The sequence below is a fragment of the Gordionus sp. m RMFG-2023 genome, chromosome 4, assembly GCF_954871325.1.
Source record: "Gordionus sp. m RMFG-2023 chromosome 4, tfGorSpeb1-WG-v2, whole genome shotgun sequence".
Classification (NCBI taxonomy): domain Eukaryota; kingdom Metazoa; phylum Nematomorpha; class Gordioida; order Chordodea; family Parachordodidae; genus Gordionus; species Gordionus sp. m RMFG-2023.
Window position 1 is genome coordinate 8471559 of NC_088778.1, and position 17920 is coordinate 8489478.

Consider the following 17920-nt stretch of genomic DNA (forward strand, 5'->3'; position numbering starts at 1 on the left):
CTTCTATTTGAGTTTCCTTTTCCAAGGAAGAAAGCTCGATCGCTAAACTCACCTTATTTTCAAAAGTGATATTCTTCAATATACGTTAATTGAAGCTTTTTATCCAACTCGGGCAGCCCTACTCCTAAGATAAAATTATCTCTTAAAAGTTTATCAACAAACGATTAAAAATTACATAGTGAGCAAATACTTTTTAATTTGATCGAAAAATCTATAATAGTTTCTCCGCCTCTTTTTAAGGTGTTAAAATTATTTCGATGTAGGAAAATACTAGTGATATCCTTAAATATTTTCTTCAACTATCAAGTAAAGTTATGTAATTATTAAATTAATTGTGTAATGGAAATTTATTATTTTAATTAAGTTATGCTTACCTATGTACGCTAGTAACAAATCTTTTTTTAAATTATGATCGAATTTTTTACTTTAAAGGTGAGTTCTAAATTATATACATAGTCCTGAATGTTAATTTTTTATTTAAAGAATTCTGGAATATGATGTTGATGCTTCTTCGTTTTTTTTCAGAACTATCTTCGAATTTTTGTTAGACATAGCATAATATCCATCATCTCTATAACCTTTTAATTTATTACGTTTCTTTAAACTTAATCACTTAATCATCGCCATTGTGGTGTTTAAGATATAAAAGGTTTCATAAAAATAATTTTAATAAAATGAAAATATCAAAAGATAATTTAATTTTAACAATTAGTGTTGTTAAACGGCTCATTTTGAGCCGATTTTTAAAAACGGCTAACTCAATATTTTATTAAGAAAAATATTATGCAAGCCTCAAGATTTTGCTTATTGGTGGCACAAAGGTTTGGACATCTATTAGTGAAATCTCGAGACTTAAACAATATTATTCTGGCGAAAATATTGAGTAAGCCGTTTTTAAAAATCGGCTCAAATCGAGCCGTTTAACAACACTATTAACAATAATATGTTTATATATTCATCGAAGTACATTTACGATAATCAATCAATTACCATATCCTTAAACAAAATACAATTTAAAGTAAATACTTTACAAATTTCATACCCCATTACGACATACGTTTATAGATTAAGATGATTACGACATATCTTTTTAAAAATTAGGCTATATAATGAAATTTTTAATATGCTTTTAATTTAATTACAGCCCCATTTTGAAGCTGAATAATAATAGTTTTTTAGTTATAATATAATACGACCTCTATAAGATAATATTTATAAAATATGTTTTTTTGGGTGATTTGGCTGACTTATTATATATATAGCTTAATTGTTAATTATATTTAAATAATATAAAATAATTTGATAAATAATTATATAGAAAATAAAGTTAAACAAGAAAGAATTTGATTTTTTATTAATTAAAATTTTTACATTTCCCGCAATATAAATCACTAAAATAATAATTAAAATATTGATAAAGTAAAATCTATTTTTTCCTCCTTTGTAATCCTTGTATTACATTAAAAATTTTCGCTATTCTATTATAATCTATTTTTCTTTGCCTGACAATTGGGGTGAGAGATCCCTCAACATGTGCATCTTTATTTATTTTTTATTGAAAAATATTAATATTTATAAAACTAATATAAATATATTTGTAATACCTGAATTTATGCTAAATTTTACGGCTTTTATATTAAGAATAAATAGGAATATTATGAGTTACCAATCGGAATTAACTGTAAGTTTAACCAGACAAATAAGGTCAAAATATATTAGCTTATCATTTATGTTAAATATATCTCATAATAGTTATATAAATTGATAGAATGAATTAAATATCATATAGCACTATGTTAATCAGGCCTCAAAAAGGATAACCTTAATAAATCTGATCTTAAATCTCAAAAAACAATATTAACCAAACTATCTATTCTAGATTGTCAAGTTCCCTCTCATAATACGTTTTTTATAAAGAAAGCAATCTAATATAAAATGATCTGTAAATGATAGTACCAAGTTTCACATCAGTGTAATTACCTGATTTTCAAAAGAACACAGCTTATTAATAACTTACCCAATTGATAACAATTGCCAAGATCCCTCGTAAATTCATATTTTATATATATTTCACAATCTATTATTTAAAACAAATAGCCAGATCCTGCAATATTTTATTATAGAAAACAACGCACTATAAAGTTTTTTACATTAATTACTATTAGCTAAATGTGAGCATCTTCTATAAATTAAAATAACTACAAATTTTCTAGAAAGTAAATCTTTTTAAGTTCAACTTAATTTTCAAAAATAAATTAGTTAGTGTAGTAATAAAATATAAAGCGATTTTAACTTTGACTTCGTAAAATTGTTTAAAACAAGAAAATGTAATAACTCAGTTGAATCCGAAGAAAAACTTCAAATGAAGAGGAAATATTACTTGAATGAAAGTGTTTCTTTTTACAGGTAAAAACTTGAAAATAAAATAAATTAGTGAAGAAGAAATTTTAACAACACTTTAAAATAAACCATAGATATCTGATTATATCAATTGGTTAACGCTATTTTCATCATATTCAAAGATAATTTGAACCACAATAGCTAATAAATAAAGTAAAGCAATTCTAACGAAAATCTAAAATAATAAATTTAATATTAATAATAATAATAAGAGTAATAATGATATATTAATTGGAATCATATAGGCATACTTTGTACTGCGGATTGAGCTATAGATGAACAAGTCAAGGTTAAAGCAATCAATATCTAAGTGCCATTAAATGATTAATAGAATTATGTTTTATTAAAACGAGTGTATATAACTACCAATATAAATCCAGAATTAATATTTAACATTTTATAAGTTATAACAAATTCAATGAGAAAGTTTAATATAGTATTATAAAAATAATATAATGGAATAATATTTTGTGAATTTTTTGTATTTATATTAATTTTATTTGGTTTTGGTGCCTTCTTTTTAATAAAATAAATATAATAAATAAATAAGTAATTTCCATTATACGTTTCAGTTCAATAATATTTCTTTTAATATTATGGCCATTTTTTCGGTTTAAAGAAATTTATAACTTTGAGAAAAAGATATGATATCTAACAAATAGCTTTAATTTATTATTTTATTTTAAAGGTTATTCAAATAATCTTTATTAAATAATATTCCCCCTTTTAACAAATTATACTAAGAGAGGAGGTGTTCCTAGTCCAACATATGATTAATTTCATCCTAATGGGACTGATACGATATGTTTGAACTGGCGATTAACTTGGAATGCTATTCACTTGCCTGTACTTACAACTGTATTTCATTAAATTAATTTAAGTGCTCTTTAAAAACCTAGATAAATTAAATCTGCATTTAAAAATATAACCCATGTAAAAAGACAAAAAATTAATATAATTTGCTCTCGGTAGGTCAAAATTAGCCTATTAATATTCTATTTTTATTTATTGATTTTTGAAGGTTATTATGCTAATTTTAAACTATTTTTAAAAGACTTAAAATAAACATAAATTTGTTTTTTTAACACTGTATAACACATTTTTAAATAGCCAATTGTTTTATAAAATATTAAAATTAATTAGGTAAACAATATGAAGAAGATAAATGTATAAGGTTATGAAATTAATTAGTTTATGCAAATCTTCAAAAGTAGAGATAATAATGATAGGTATAAAAACATATTTAATTATTTTCGAATATTTTGTTTTGATAATGTCAACAGCATTCAAAAATTCAAACCATCTAATAAAATATATAATTAAGGTAAGAATAGGAGGAAATTTACAAACTAGATTTTTTTGAATAAATATTTAAAATTTATTTTAAAAATAAAAATAATCAAATACTGTTTCTCAAAGGTATTATTTATATATTAAAAACGTTAAAATTCAAAAAAAAAATGTGCGGAAGAAATTAAAAATGTAGATTTTTGTGGCATTTTTTACGAGTGAGTATGCGCGTAAACTAAAAAATTGCCGTATGTCTCTCACTGATGGGGGGAGACTTGATAACACTACTCATACCATCGATTTAAAAATTTACAGTTTCTTTGAACTTAGTAATTGAGATAGAATTTGTAATGAAAGGGTTTTGACCCCCAAAACTCGCCCTTCTATTTTATAAAATCATTAGTGTCAACTCGATATTTAAAAATAATTTTATTGGTTGGTTTCGTTCTTTTATTATTTTAATTTAGATAAATATAAGCCAGCCCAGCTACTTTATTATTTTTTTTAACCCATCTGCCCTTTGTTGCAAAAATGTTATCTGCCTGTCCGTAGCCCTGGCGTGACTACCTAAATAATAAATTAATTTCTATAGACTTAAAATAATATAGTATACAAATAATCCTATAAAATCAGTTTATCTTGGAAATTTAACAATATATCTACCCTCTCGTTAATCTTTTAACTCTACATGTCCTGACCTCATCCAAGAGCGTTCAATAAAACATTTTTCTCCTGTGGACAGATTTCTATTCTCTTACCAAGAATAGGTTCAAGAAATTTGCAAAAAGACTGTGTTTAGATAATGATGAACTCTATTATCAAACAAATTTTATTATTAATTATAAAGAAATGGAATTTATTTTACCGAACAAACAAATTTCATTTTATTTTTATCGAATAAAGTATATTTTTTTATTGATAAAATTATATTTTCACATGTCAAATTTTTATTTTTACCGATTAAAAATTATTGGCCCATTTTGTATTAAATCCTGGTAGGGGAGGAGAAACCGGGGTGAGCGATTAACCTGGTAACAAGGTTAACGCGAATTACATTTTAATCCAAAGACCTTAAATTTGGGGTGAAGCTGAAGATACATTTATATATAACTTTTGGGAAATATGCCTTATCCTTTTTCAAGGAACTTGGCTCTCACATCCGTCAACTAACCGGTGAACCCCGCGAAGGCTTCTTCTTAAGACAAAGACTCGCCATAGCGATACACAAGGCAAATTATATTAGCTTCATAGGCAGTCTCATTCCACAAGATGATCCATTTTAACCTCAATACTTTTTACTGGTCCCCCCCTCTCTTTTTGTTTTTTTTTCTCCTTATTACTAATATATATAATATTGTATACATTAATATAGTTTATATGAAAGTATTTCTTATCTATTATGCTCATCTTTTGAAAAAATTTAATGGTTTGATATATTTTGTTAAAAAATAGGTTTTTACCCATAAATTATAAAAATCATCCTCGAGTTTATTTTTTTTGATTATAGCAAAATTTAAAATTAGAAATTTGTTTACCTGTTCCTAAGTAATTGGTATAAAATACAATTTATCGATAGTTTTTAGCTTAGCTAGAAGTCAAACATTGATGATTTTTACAATATATATCATCATGGGGTAAAGTTGTTATGGGCGAAATGGTTAAAATGTTATTAAAGCTGTAAAAATATAATCTTTAGATATTAACGCTACATTATAAAAGGATATTTCTGAGTAAAATGGAAAATGATTTGAGTTATTGGAATAAAATTTTAATAGTTCAAAGAGAAAAAATAAGTGAAATTTACGAAATGCTTGAAATTGGCACACTTAAAATGCACTATTTTGATTTTTTTTAAAAAAATTTACATTCCCGCATTGTATTGACTAGTTTATACTTAAAAGTGATCAATAGATGTAATAAAAAACTATTATAAAACAATAATAAAGTTATGTTTTATTGTAATTCACATACTTAATCATAAGCTTCTGATAGAGATTAATTTTATAGATGAGGATATAGTTACATATGAATCTTTATTATCTTCTGTTTTGTATTTGTTTCAAAATTTTATGATAAAAATGCATAGTATACGAATTGATTTACCCCCGTCTCCTCAAAATTAAAAAAATATATTAAAAAAATATATTTTAATTTTTCGCCGTTATATTTTAATTTTTTTTGGTTTTGTCCATAAAAATATGTCGTAAACCATTTCCCAGTGATAAATTTTTATTTGCTTAATTTAACTAGGTATAAGCTGCTGTGACTTCAAATTTAATTTAATGCTGAGTAATTCTGAGGTTCAGGGGCGGACTGGCCATAAAAGTAAGTGGATATTTTGCTTATGTAACTGAAGATAATGTCGATTTTTGAAGGCAATTAGAAAAAAAATAAATCAATAAATTATCCCTTATATCATATCATATTCATATATTTTATAATTCTTTCCAAAACATTATTACTTATATTTATATTAGATCTAAATAAGCTTTACAGTACAATTAATATACTATGCCAACTGGTTGGGACATTTAATTTTAATTTTCTCATAAGTGGTATTATTGTTATCATCATAACTTGAATCGGAAATTTACAAACGGGTCAGGGTATTGAATGCTATCAAGTAGTATATTCGATGTTAGATCTATTTGTATTTATGCATTTTCTAGAATAAAAATTTATAAAAAAGAAAAATATTTTCTGGACTTATCCAAGAGTGAGGAGATATCCTCAATTATTTAATGGCTTTAGGAATATTAGATGATAGCCGGTATACGATTATATGAACTAACGTATTTTTGAATCTAAGTTAAATTAGAGTCTTACTTGGGAATCTAGATTGTGGATGACTAGACAATTTAGAAGTAGTCCTAAAGAAGTATCTTCTTGGATACTCTTCTGAGTGGTTTGGAATAGACCAAAAGTAGGGGGGGGGGTATAGACTCGTAGGATTTGATATGTCAATTATTGTATGCATTTTAAAATCGAGCTTGCAGATATTATAATCTGAAAGTAAGTTGTTTAGATATATCCTCAGGATATTTTAAGTGATTTCATAACCACGTAGGAGTTAAGTTGATACCCTAAAAAATCTTAGCAATTAACCACCTAAAAAAAGATCCTCTATTTATTTGACAATATGTTTAAAGAAAAAAACGATAGATATTTTATGGCAGTTCCCGTTTTTTATCTCCGGTTTGTGACATTAAAATTAATTTAACACTATTGAACCATACAATAAAAAATAGACTATATAATGAAATTTAAAATATGATGATAATTTTTTTTAATCCAGAGATATCTACAATAAAAAAGATTTTGATGAATTTGCATATTTTTGACTTTTATGGCCTATAACTCAGTCCGCGTTTGAAGTTGAATGAAGGCTAAATTCATTTGGTTATAATATAAAACTCTATAAAAAATATCTTGGAAAAAATTTAAAGGGATTACATTGGCAATCGAGAATTCGGATATGACATTTTATACTATATAATAATTCAACATTCAAACTTATATAAGAAAGAATTTGATTTCTAAATTAATTAGAATCTTCCCATTTTTATTAATTAAATACAATCCAAAATATAATTTTCAAAATTTAGTGTAAAATAAAATTAAGCATAAAATAAAATTTTATTCCTTACATTTTTTTAAGCTGATATTATATTAAAGATTCTTGTAAGTGCAGTATAATCAAATGTTGTTAGTTCGACAGTCATTGGGGCAACACGTCTAACCCTATTTAAATCTCAATTTATTTTTTGGATCGAAAAATATTAATATTTATGAATAATATAAAATAATAATACTGGAATTTATGTTAAAATTTTAGAGATATCATATCAAAGGTAATTAGGAAATTTAGGGTTGTTTGTCAATTCATCAATGAAATATGACAGAATAAGCTAAAATGTTATTTTTGTTATTAAATATATCACATAATAATTGTCACGCACTTCGATAGAATTAAATAACAGTGTAAAAAGGTTTTACATTTTAAAGATACTCTATGAATCTAACTCTTAATCCTAAAAAAATAATATCAACAAAAAAATATTTATATTTATAGTAATACTGATGACGGTATCACGTCAATTCGGCGCGGAAAATTCGGCGCGGAAAATTCGGCGCACGACAATTCGGTATAGAAAACTCGGCGCGGCATCAATTCGGCGCATCGTCAATTCAGCGCGGCGACAACTCGGCGCATCGTCAAATCGGCGCGGCGTCAATTCGGCGCATCGTCAATTCAGCACGGCGACAACTCGGCGCAACGTCAATTCGGCGCGGCGACAATTCGGCGCAACGTCAATTCAGCGCGGCGACAACTCGGTGCAACGTCAATTCGGCGCGTGTCTAATACAGTTGCAATTTATTATAAAATTATTAGTGTAAAAAAAGGATGATTAAATAGAAATGATTTTGAATGTTGGTCATATTAATTATTTCTTCGTATTTTTTTTTACAAATGTGTAATATCAATAAAAAAAATTAACAACCAATAATTATTCCGATTTCCTTGCTGGACCAATTTACCACGTTATAAGGTAGGGGAGACTGGGGTTAGTCGGACCGATTTATACAAAATTTAGCTCCTGATTTTTTTAGATAATATAAAAAAAATATATGATTAGATACCTAAAACTATACTCTATAAAGGTTCCTTATAAAAAATTTTAAAAATATAATCATTTTTTTTTGAATTTTACTTTTTGTAAAAGAACAATTTTGTCCAACAAGCCCCAATAGCGGGTAAAGTAAGGCAAGTTATATATAAAAATTGAAACTTAATTTTGGTTAATTTAATAAACATTTTGTATTTTTTTCATTATTATCTGCCATAATTGACGTGTATGGTTTAGCAAGCCCTGCTATCTCTAAATTTCTGGATATAATAAATACTCATTCTCAAATTATAAAAACTTCATCAATATAAATAAAATATTGATAAAATTTTCAAAAGATTTTTACATGACAGAAATTTTATTAAAATTATAATCATTTATATATAAATTAAATTTTATAGCAAAGTTTAAACACTCTTCTATAATTTGGGAAAGTTTTATGAGTATTTATTATATCTATAAATTTAGAGCTAGCAGGGCTTGCTAAACCATACACGTCAATTATGGCAGTTAATAAAAAAAATTACAAAATCTTGAAAAGGCAATTTCATGGCTGTTTATGATTGGTATTTATGATTTATGCTAAGAAATCATAATATCTCCTTTATGTCCAAAATGTTTATTAAATTAACCTAAATTAGGTTTCAATTTTTATATATAATTTGCTTCAATTTATAAGTATTATGAAATTTTTAACAATAAAACAATAAAATTATTCTATACGTATCATTATTAATAAATAAAAATGCATTTCAATTTATTATGGCTAAACCAATGATTTAGGAAGCCCCTTGAATTTGCCTCACCCCGCTATTGGGGCTTTTTGGATATTATTTTTACTTTTTCAAAAAGTAAAATTTAAAAAAAATGATTATATTCTTAAAATTTTTATAAGGTACCTTTATAGAGTATAGTTTTAGGAGGTATCTAATCATATATTATTTTTTATATTATCTAAAAAAATCAGGAGCTAAATTTTGTAAAAATCGGTCCGACAACCCCAGTCTCCCCTACCTTATAATGTGGTAAATTGGTCCAGCAAGGAAATCGGTATAAATATTGGTTGTTAATTTTTTTTATTGATATTACACATTTAGTAAATAAAATTGAGATTTTTGTAAAAAAAAATACGAAGAAATAATTAATATGACCAACATTCAAAATCATTTCTATTTAATCATCCTTTTTTTATACTAATAAATTTATAATAAATTGCAACTGTATTAGATACGCGCCGAATTGACGTTGCGCCGAATTGTCGCCGCGCCGAATTGACGTTGCGCCGAATTGTCGCCGCGCCGAATTGACGTTGCGCCGAATTATCGCCGCGCCGAATTGACGTTGCGCCGAATTATCGCCGCGCCGAATTGACGTTGCGCCGAGTTGTCGCCGCGCTGAATTGACGATGCGTCGAATTGACGCCGCGCCGAGTTTTCTGTGCCGAATTGTCGTGCGCCGAATTTTCCGCGCCGAATTGACGTGGAACCACTGATGACAACCCTATATTGTTAAGTATTATTCCACTCGATTTTTATTCTATTATTACAAAACTATTGAATATCAATAAGAATGCAGTCGAATATAAAATATTTGCTAATTAAGATAGTACCAATAAGGGTTGCAAAGGCTGGCTTCTCAATAAATTCTAAGATCAACGAAAATCTTTATACTAGTAAAGTGTTTTTTAAAAGAATATGCCCTATTAATATATTCAATCGATAATAATTGTGACCCCTAGGTTAATTTTTTGTATATGTTTTTAGAATTTTATACAGGTGTATATTTAATTAAAATGTATATATATCATTTTTCAAAAAAATGAATACATATTTCATAAAGAAATAAGCTCAATGATAAAATTTGCAAGAGAGCCAACCCTTTTAAGTTCAACTTATTTTTCAAATTTTTTAAAGTCCTTTTAGGATAATAAAATCCAAAATAGATTTAAAATTTTGAGTATTAGCTAATTGATTAAAACATATGTGTAATTAAAAATATGAAAGAAAATGATAATAATTGTTGAATTCAAAAAAAATTATCCTTAGTTATATACAGTGTTGTTAAACGCTACTTTTAAAAGTACCGCGCTATCGCTACCGCTATTTTATAAAAAAAATAGCAGGCCATCGCTTCCGCTATCGTTTTCAAATGAATAGCGCGCTTACTTTTTACGCTATTTTGATTTTTTTTAAAATATTTTTTTGGCAACTTTATTTCCACAAATAAAATATTGGTATAAAAATATGACTATAATTTGTTACATATATATATATAATTTATTTATTATTGCCCTTTAATAATAATAACAACATTTCGGTACTGTCATCCCCAGTCTAGAGCGACGATCAGAAAGTATAAGCTATGCCATACTTAATAATCGTTCAGCACTATCGCAACGCAGTATTAAATTTAATAAACACTTTTTATATTTATCAAAATGAGTATTTTAAGATTTAAAAAAGCATCTAGAGGTTCAATATTAATATTATTTATTTCAAATAAATCGTCTAAAGGCCGCGGTTTCGAACTTGCTATAATATTAATATCGTGAGGCATGGCATTTTTTAACGTTACCATCAGCCTATCAAGTTGCCCTTTAGATTCAGTTTTAGATTTTTTGGATCAATCCAATGTGTGGTCACTCCTAAATAAGCTCTAAAAATATGAAATATTATTAATCAGAAAATAAACATTCCTTCTATTGTGCGTACAGCAATCTAATGTTGTACAGATGTAGGAGACATCTGATAGATTTAATATTAAAGATTCTTTCGTTCTAAAAAGCTATCCAAAATTCTTGCCATCAATGTCTGCCGGCAAACTATCTTGGTACGTGGAGAAAAAGTGTTTATCATCTTTATAAAAGAACCATTATCCATCAAGGATAATGGTTGAACAGTATCTATTAAGTTCATTATGACTTTGTCAGCCAATTTTTGAGATACACCTGGTGTTGATGAATCCAAATTGCTTAATTTTGTTTGAATTAAATTTGATTTGGAAGTGGATGTATCTCCTTCCATTACCCCAAAACTTTTGAGATATTTTTTAATCTCTTTATAATTTGAGGTGTGAAAAGTCTAAAATTATAACAGTAATACTTAGAATAAAAAATATGTAGGAGATAGTACATAAAAATGATTGAAATAACTATTTTAAAATGTTTTAAATAATTTAGATAAAATTGAATATATAAAAAAAATGTTTGGTCTTTGATTTAAATTTATTTAAAAAATTAAGAATTAGCCTACACATTGATATTAAATTTGTTTAATATATTAGCTTTAAATGTTTTTTCAAATTAAAGCTGCTTGTATGATTTGAGGATAAAATTTTGCGACACATCTTGCATCGAAACCGATATCCAGTAGTAAATTTTTCTTCAAGATTAAATTATTTTTTGAATTTTGGGAAAGGATAATCTATATTTTTCTCATTTTCCAAAGAAATTTCGCTATCTTCAACAATCTCACACATTTTTAATAACTAGATTTATAATGCTAACTAGATTTATAATGTATATTTTTAAATATAAATTTCAAAATTATATTAAATAAAAGGATTATCATTTTTAGATTTAATAAAAAATATATTTTAATAATTTTTAGATGTATTTATTATGTAAAATTGAAACTACTTTTTAAATTAGTAGCGAGCTACCGATATCGCTATTTTCTAAAAAAAGTAGCCCGCTAAAGCTACCGCTACTGAAAAAAGGTAGCGCGCTATTTTAACAACACTGATTATATATAATAAAGAGGAGACATGAATTGAATGAAGGGGTGTCTTTTAAAAGTAAAAGCTTGAAAATAAAATGATATATTTGAAGTGGAGATTTTAGCAACTTAATAAATGTCCATAGATATCTAATGACAATGTTTGCAAACGCTATTTTAAACATGCTAATCTTTATTCAATTTCAAAAACCACTATAGCTATAAATTAAAGTAAAACAAGTTCAAACCAATCAAAATATTATATAATATATGATTATAATCAGTAAGGGTGAAACATTGCTATAAAATGATTTAAAAAAAAAATTAAATTAGGTAAAAATAAATTTTTTTTAAAAATAATAAAAGAATGATAATAATTTTTTTATATCCAGATATATTCACCATTAAAAGATTTTGATGAATTTGCATGTTTTTATTATGGCCTATTCTTAGTTCGCGTTTGAAGTTGAATGAAGGCTAAAATTTTTTTAGTTATTATGTGTACGTCTATAAAAAATATCTTGGGAATCGAGAAGTTTTTAGTATGATTTTAGCGTGGATTCAGGTTTTATTGATAATGACATTTATATATTATATAATAATACAATATTCTAGGTTAGACAAGAAAAAATTTGATTTTTAAATTAATTTGAATCTTCCTATTTTTTATAATAATGAATTAAATACAATAGACACCAAAATAATAATTGTAAAATTATAGAGTAAAATAAAATATTATTCTTTCCATTTTGTTATCCTACTATATTAATGGCTCTAGCAACTTTAGCATACTCAATTGCTGGTTGTGTGACAGTTATAGGGGCAGCACGTCTAACCCTGTGTAAATCTTAATTTATTTTTTTGTCGAAAAATATTATTTATGAATATTATATAAAATAATATTACTGGAATTTATGTTACAATTTTAGAGATATCATTTTAAGGAGAATTAGGAAATTCAGGGTTGGCAAGTTTATCAATTGACCAATGAAATATGACAGAATGATCGTAAGCATATTTGACCAGTCAAATTTTGTAAATACGCTAAAATGTTATTTTTATGATTAAATATATCACAATAATTGTCATACACTTTGATAGAATTAAATAATAGTATAAAACGGTTTTACTCTGTAAAGATACCCAATAAATCTAACCCTTATTCCTAAAAAGTAATCTCAACAGAAAATGATTATATTTACAGTAATACTGATGAAAGATATAAAAAGAAATGATCATAACAGTTGAAGAAAAAAATCACTCCTTAGTTAAATAAATATAATAGATAGGAGACATGAATTGAATGAAGGGGGTTTTTTAGATGTAAAAGCTTGAAAATAAAATGATCCATTTGGAGTAGATATTTTAACAAATAGTTAATAAATGTCCATATATATATCTAATGACATCAATGTTTTCAAATGTTATTTTTAACACGCTAATCGTTATTCAATTACAAACCATTATAGCTATAAATTATAGTAAAATAAACTCGAACCATTCAAAATAGTATTAAAATATAAATATATGATTATAATTAATAAAGGTTAATTCTCTGGACCAATCGCTCTTAGCCCGGGGCTTTACTGTTAAAATGATAAAAAAATAATTAAATTAATTAAAAAACCAGCCGTATAGTTTTTTTTATTTATGAGGATGGTTTGAACCGGTTATTTTAAATTTATTATATTTATATAGATATACTTTGAAATACTGATTTGCATTGAGTAATTGATGAACAAGTCAAGGTTAGAGCAATTAATATCTAACATTAAATGGTATCAGTATATATAATATGAGTGTAGACCAACCAATATAAATCCGGAATTAATCTTTAACATTTTATATAACAAATTAAATTAGAAAATATCTATTGTAGTATTATTAAAATAATACAACAGAGTAAATTTCGCCTGAATTATCTATTTATATTATCAGTTGGTGTTGTCCTAATATAATAGTAAAAACGAATCATTAATTAATTTTTATTTTATTTATTGCAAAAAAATTTAAATCAAGGTTAGCTTCTTATAAATATAATGTTTATACGAATTAAAGAAATGTATGACCTTGAGAAAAAATGCCTACCAAATATCTTTACTTAATAAACCTTTAAAAGGTAATTAATAATTTTTCTAAATAATCTGCTTTTTAATGAAATTTCTAAGGGCCTAGTCCTGCAGATCTCTATGTGTTCCAACATAATACTATTTTCCCCCAATAGGACTTGTCAGAACTTTAACTTAAGTTGTTCGTCAAAATGCTAGATAAATTTAATCTCCATTTAAAAATAAAACCTATGTAAAAGGACAATAAGAGTTAATATAATTAGCTTTCGGGATAAAACATAGGTCAAAACAACGTGATAATATTCTTATTATATTTTCATAAATCGATTAATGAAGGTTACTCTTATTATGCTAATTTTTAACTATTTTAAAAAGACAAATATGCTTAAATTTGTTTTTAAACACTAATATTAATTACAAATTAAAATAGCCATTTGTTTTATAAAATAATAAAATTAGTTAGGTAAACAATATTAAAAAGATTAATGTTATAAGGTTATGAAATTAATGAGTTTATGTAAATCAGTAACAACAGGTTTAATTATTTTCGAATATTTTATTTTGGCAATATCAACGATATTAGAAAAGTTAAATCGTAATGCCTCAAGACATCGGTTGTTTGGAAATTGAACTTGATTCTGTAATAAACGGTTTTATAATTCACTAGCCCTCCTTTTTTTTAAAATTATATTGGTGCCCACCCGATGTTTAAAAATTATTTTTGTTGATTTCGTTCATTAATAAATGTAAGCCAGCCCTGCCTACTTTATGTTTTTAACCCCTACGGCTTTTGTTGCGCCCTGCCCGTTAAACCCTTTATATATTAATTACTGTATACCTCACTTAGTAGAGTATATAAATAATACACCTTTAATTTATCAGTGTACTATGGTAATTTAGTCAAATTAAGAAAACTTTTTTTTCCAATGACACAGATTTCTAACCCTCTTAGCATTACTAGATATAAGAAATTTGCAAAAAAGAAGTGTTCCTAGGTAGTGGTGCCCTCTATCATTAATGAATTTCATTATAGTTATGAAGAAATGGTATTTTTATTTTTACGACTCAAAAAATATAAATCAATTTTGCATTTAATAATGAAAGGAAAGAAGAGAACGAGCTGAAGTTCAAGTGTTTATGTCGTAAACAATTTCAAAGTGATAAATTATTTTATCAGTTATGTATGTGAGCAGCTGTCAACCCCATATTTTATTTATTGCAGATTATCTGCAATTCAGGAGAGGACTGGCCATAAATCTGCCATTTTGTGGAAGTAAAAAAAATTCATTTTTGAAGCCGATCTAGGTAAAAAGAATAAAAGTGGAGGAGCTTTCCTTTATCATATATCATATATTAGTTATTTATATTTTCTTATTTAGCATTTGGAATATCATATCAATACATTAAATTTAGGATCAGATGAATTAACTTTACCATGACTAAATATATTAAATACTTTACAGTAAGTCCTTACCAGAATGTAAAATCTATTAATTGTAATATTTTTTTAATATAATATAGCTATAATTAGTCCAATAGTAACTCATTTTTGGATAATTGTATTTCATACAATTTTTGGGAGCAAAGCATAAAACGATAAATATTTAAAATAAATTTCCTTTCTAAAAGAGTTATTTATAAAGTAATGCAATACCCTCATCTCCTCCTATAGAGAGTGTTTTTAGTGTGAAGTGCCTACTAATTGCCAAGCGATCCTGTCTATCAGATTAAACTATTAATTTTAAACATGGCTAATATATTGTATTATGAATATAAGAAATTTATTTATAATAAATTAAATATTAAATGAAATTTAAAAAAATCTTTTCATAAAATTTTGAGCCAATGAACACGACCATTTTTGAAGGTTATCGTTGAACGCGAATGCATTCAATTTTGTCAATGAAGGTTGAACGTTAACACGTTTGATTTTTTTTAGAAATGTTTATAGCATTACATTTTTCAATAGGAGCAATGGTGGGAAAAGCCTGACCAGCTTGGCCCGTTAAGAATATTTGTTCCAGGTCATGCCGGTTAAATTTTTTCCCAGCAGTTAATATTTTTTAAATTATCCGGCCCGGCCCGATTCGTTAAAAATTTGCGAAAAAGCTGCCTGAGCCAGTTAAAAATTTTTATTTCGGTTTTTCCAGCTATCAGATCTTAATATATATAATTTCTCCCTTAACTAAGGCGCATTTGAAATTCAAAATAAATATATTAAATTTTTAATGCCAGGGCGGGCTTATTATAATTTAACGACAATGAGATTTATGAGGTCCTGTCAGATTTTTTTATGTAAAAATTATCTGACACGACTTAAATTTACGGCCTGGCCTGCGGGCCGGGCTTTTGTGTAAGGAACGGGCTGAGCTTTGCAGATATCTAATACCAGCATTTATTTGCTCAAGACTTCCCAGACTGCTTAATATCCTACATATATATTCTTCTAGATAAACCCTTACCTCTGTTCTCGAGTTCTTGGGATGCTAAAATCTTCAATTCTCATCTCCCCTCTACATGTTTACAAAGTATATAAGATTTTCCTTTTGTTGAACGTTCCACTGAATTTCTATTTTACCTACAACCAACAGGATTGACAACTTTCACTTTCCAACTTTGACAGTGGCTATAAATGGATTCAAGCTCAATCTTCATTTATTTCCTGGTTAATTATTGGTCTTAACCCGGTTTGCTTCATAGTTTCTCCTATCATCTGTTCTCTTTATCATTGCAATGTTTACGTTAAAAAAATGGACACATTACAATGTCGATTTTCGAAAGGCCGCAATCCTAGTATAAAGCAACATTCTTTTATTTGAGTCCTTAGGTCTTAATACTTCAAAAGATAAGAGACATACTATTTCATGGGAAAGAAGTATTCCTCTTACTTGGGCTTCTGTTGTTAAAAAACATAATTTAGGTCGATTTAGAAAACGGCCTGATTAAGATTTTAGCTAAAATAGTTTTATACCATTAATTCTGCTAAATATTAATATTAAAAATTTTGTATTCATGAAATTATTTAATTTATCGCTTCATAAATATTGGGAGCTATTTATATCAAAATATCATACTAGATTTTGAAATCTCATAGATTATAATCACATGTGACACCTTAATCTAGATGTAATTTGCAAATTGTTTTTATTAAAAATATAAATAGGAAAAGGCAGATCCATTATATGATTTTCCAAAGCTATATAATATAGTTTAAAATTATTTTGAAAATTTCTGCCTGGGTTTTGTAAAAAAATATATATTTAAGCTCATCCCTTATTTTGTTGACCGGATTTGCGGAGCTGTGAGTTTCCGAGCTTTAATTTTCTCATCCTTTATTATAATTTTGTTAGATCTTATTCTCAAATTTAAAAACGTTTACTTTATGAAATATATGAATCCCTTCCTCCCCCTTCTTTTCCAACGCTTTTCTTAATATTTGAAAATTATTCTGTAATAACAAAACTATTTGATAAATTTTGATTTATATACTATTATTTTATTGATTTCTTAATTATGAATTTTTACAATAATTTGATGCGTGTTCAACTCAGCTTGAAATTTAGTAAAATTATTAATAAGCCCAGGGTACTTCCAGAGAAAATGTTTTTTTTTTCGAAACAAATATAACCTGTATTATTTTTTTTCATTTTGAAAAATGTCTGGTTTGGAATTGGTCATATATCTATTTATATAGTATTGAGATATGGGAATCCGTGGAGATTAAAAATCTACCGTGGGGGATTTCGAAATTTTTAAAAAGGGATTTAGTCGAAAATGTACTCCAGCGCATGTTGAAAAGTATCTACCCTATAAATTT

General features: G+C 26.3%; 2 long non-coding RNA genes across 2 annotated transcripts; both read right to left on the reverse strand.

Annotated features, from left to right (window-relative positions):
* Nucleotides 1-1347: 1347 nt before the first annotated feature.
* On the reverse strand, nucleotides 1348-2890 carry LOC135928220 (uncharacterized). The gene is made up of 3 exons (XR_010572254.1): nucleotides 2767-2890; nucleotides 2652-2706; nucleotides 1348-1539 (listed from the first exon to the last, which is right to left on the reverse strand). It is a non-coding gene; the product is annotated as an uncharacterized LOC135928220 (long non-coding RNA).
* A 9692-nt stretch (nucleotides 2891-12582) lies between these two features.
* Nucleotides 12583-13959, reverse strand: LOC135928012 (uncharacterized). The gene is made up of 3 exons (XR_010572225.1): nucleotides 13846-13959; nucleotides 13739-13799; nucleotides 12583-12881 (listed from the first exon to the last, which is right to left on the reverse strand). It is a non-coding gene; the product is annotated as an uncharacterized LOC135928012 (long non-coding RNA).
* Between the last annotated feature and the right edge of the window lie 3961 nt (nucleotides 13960-17920).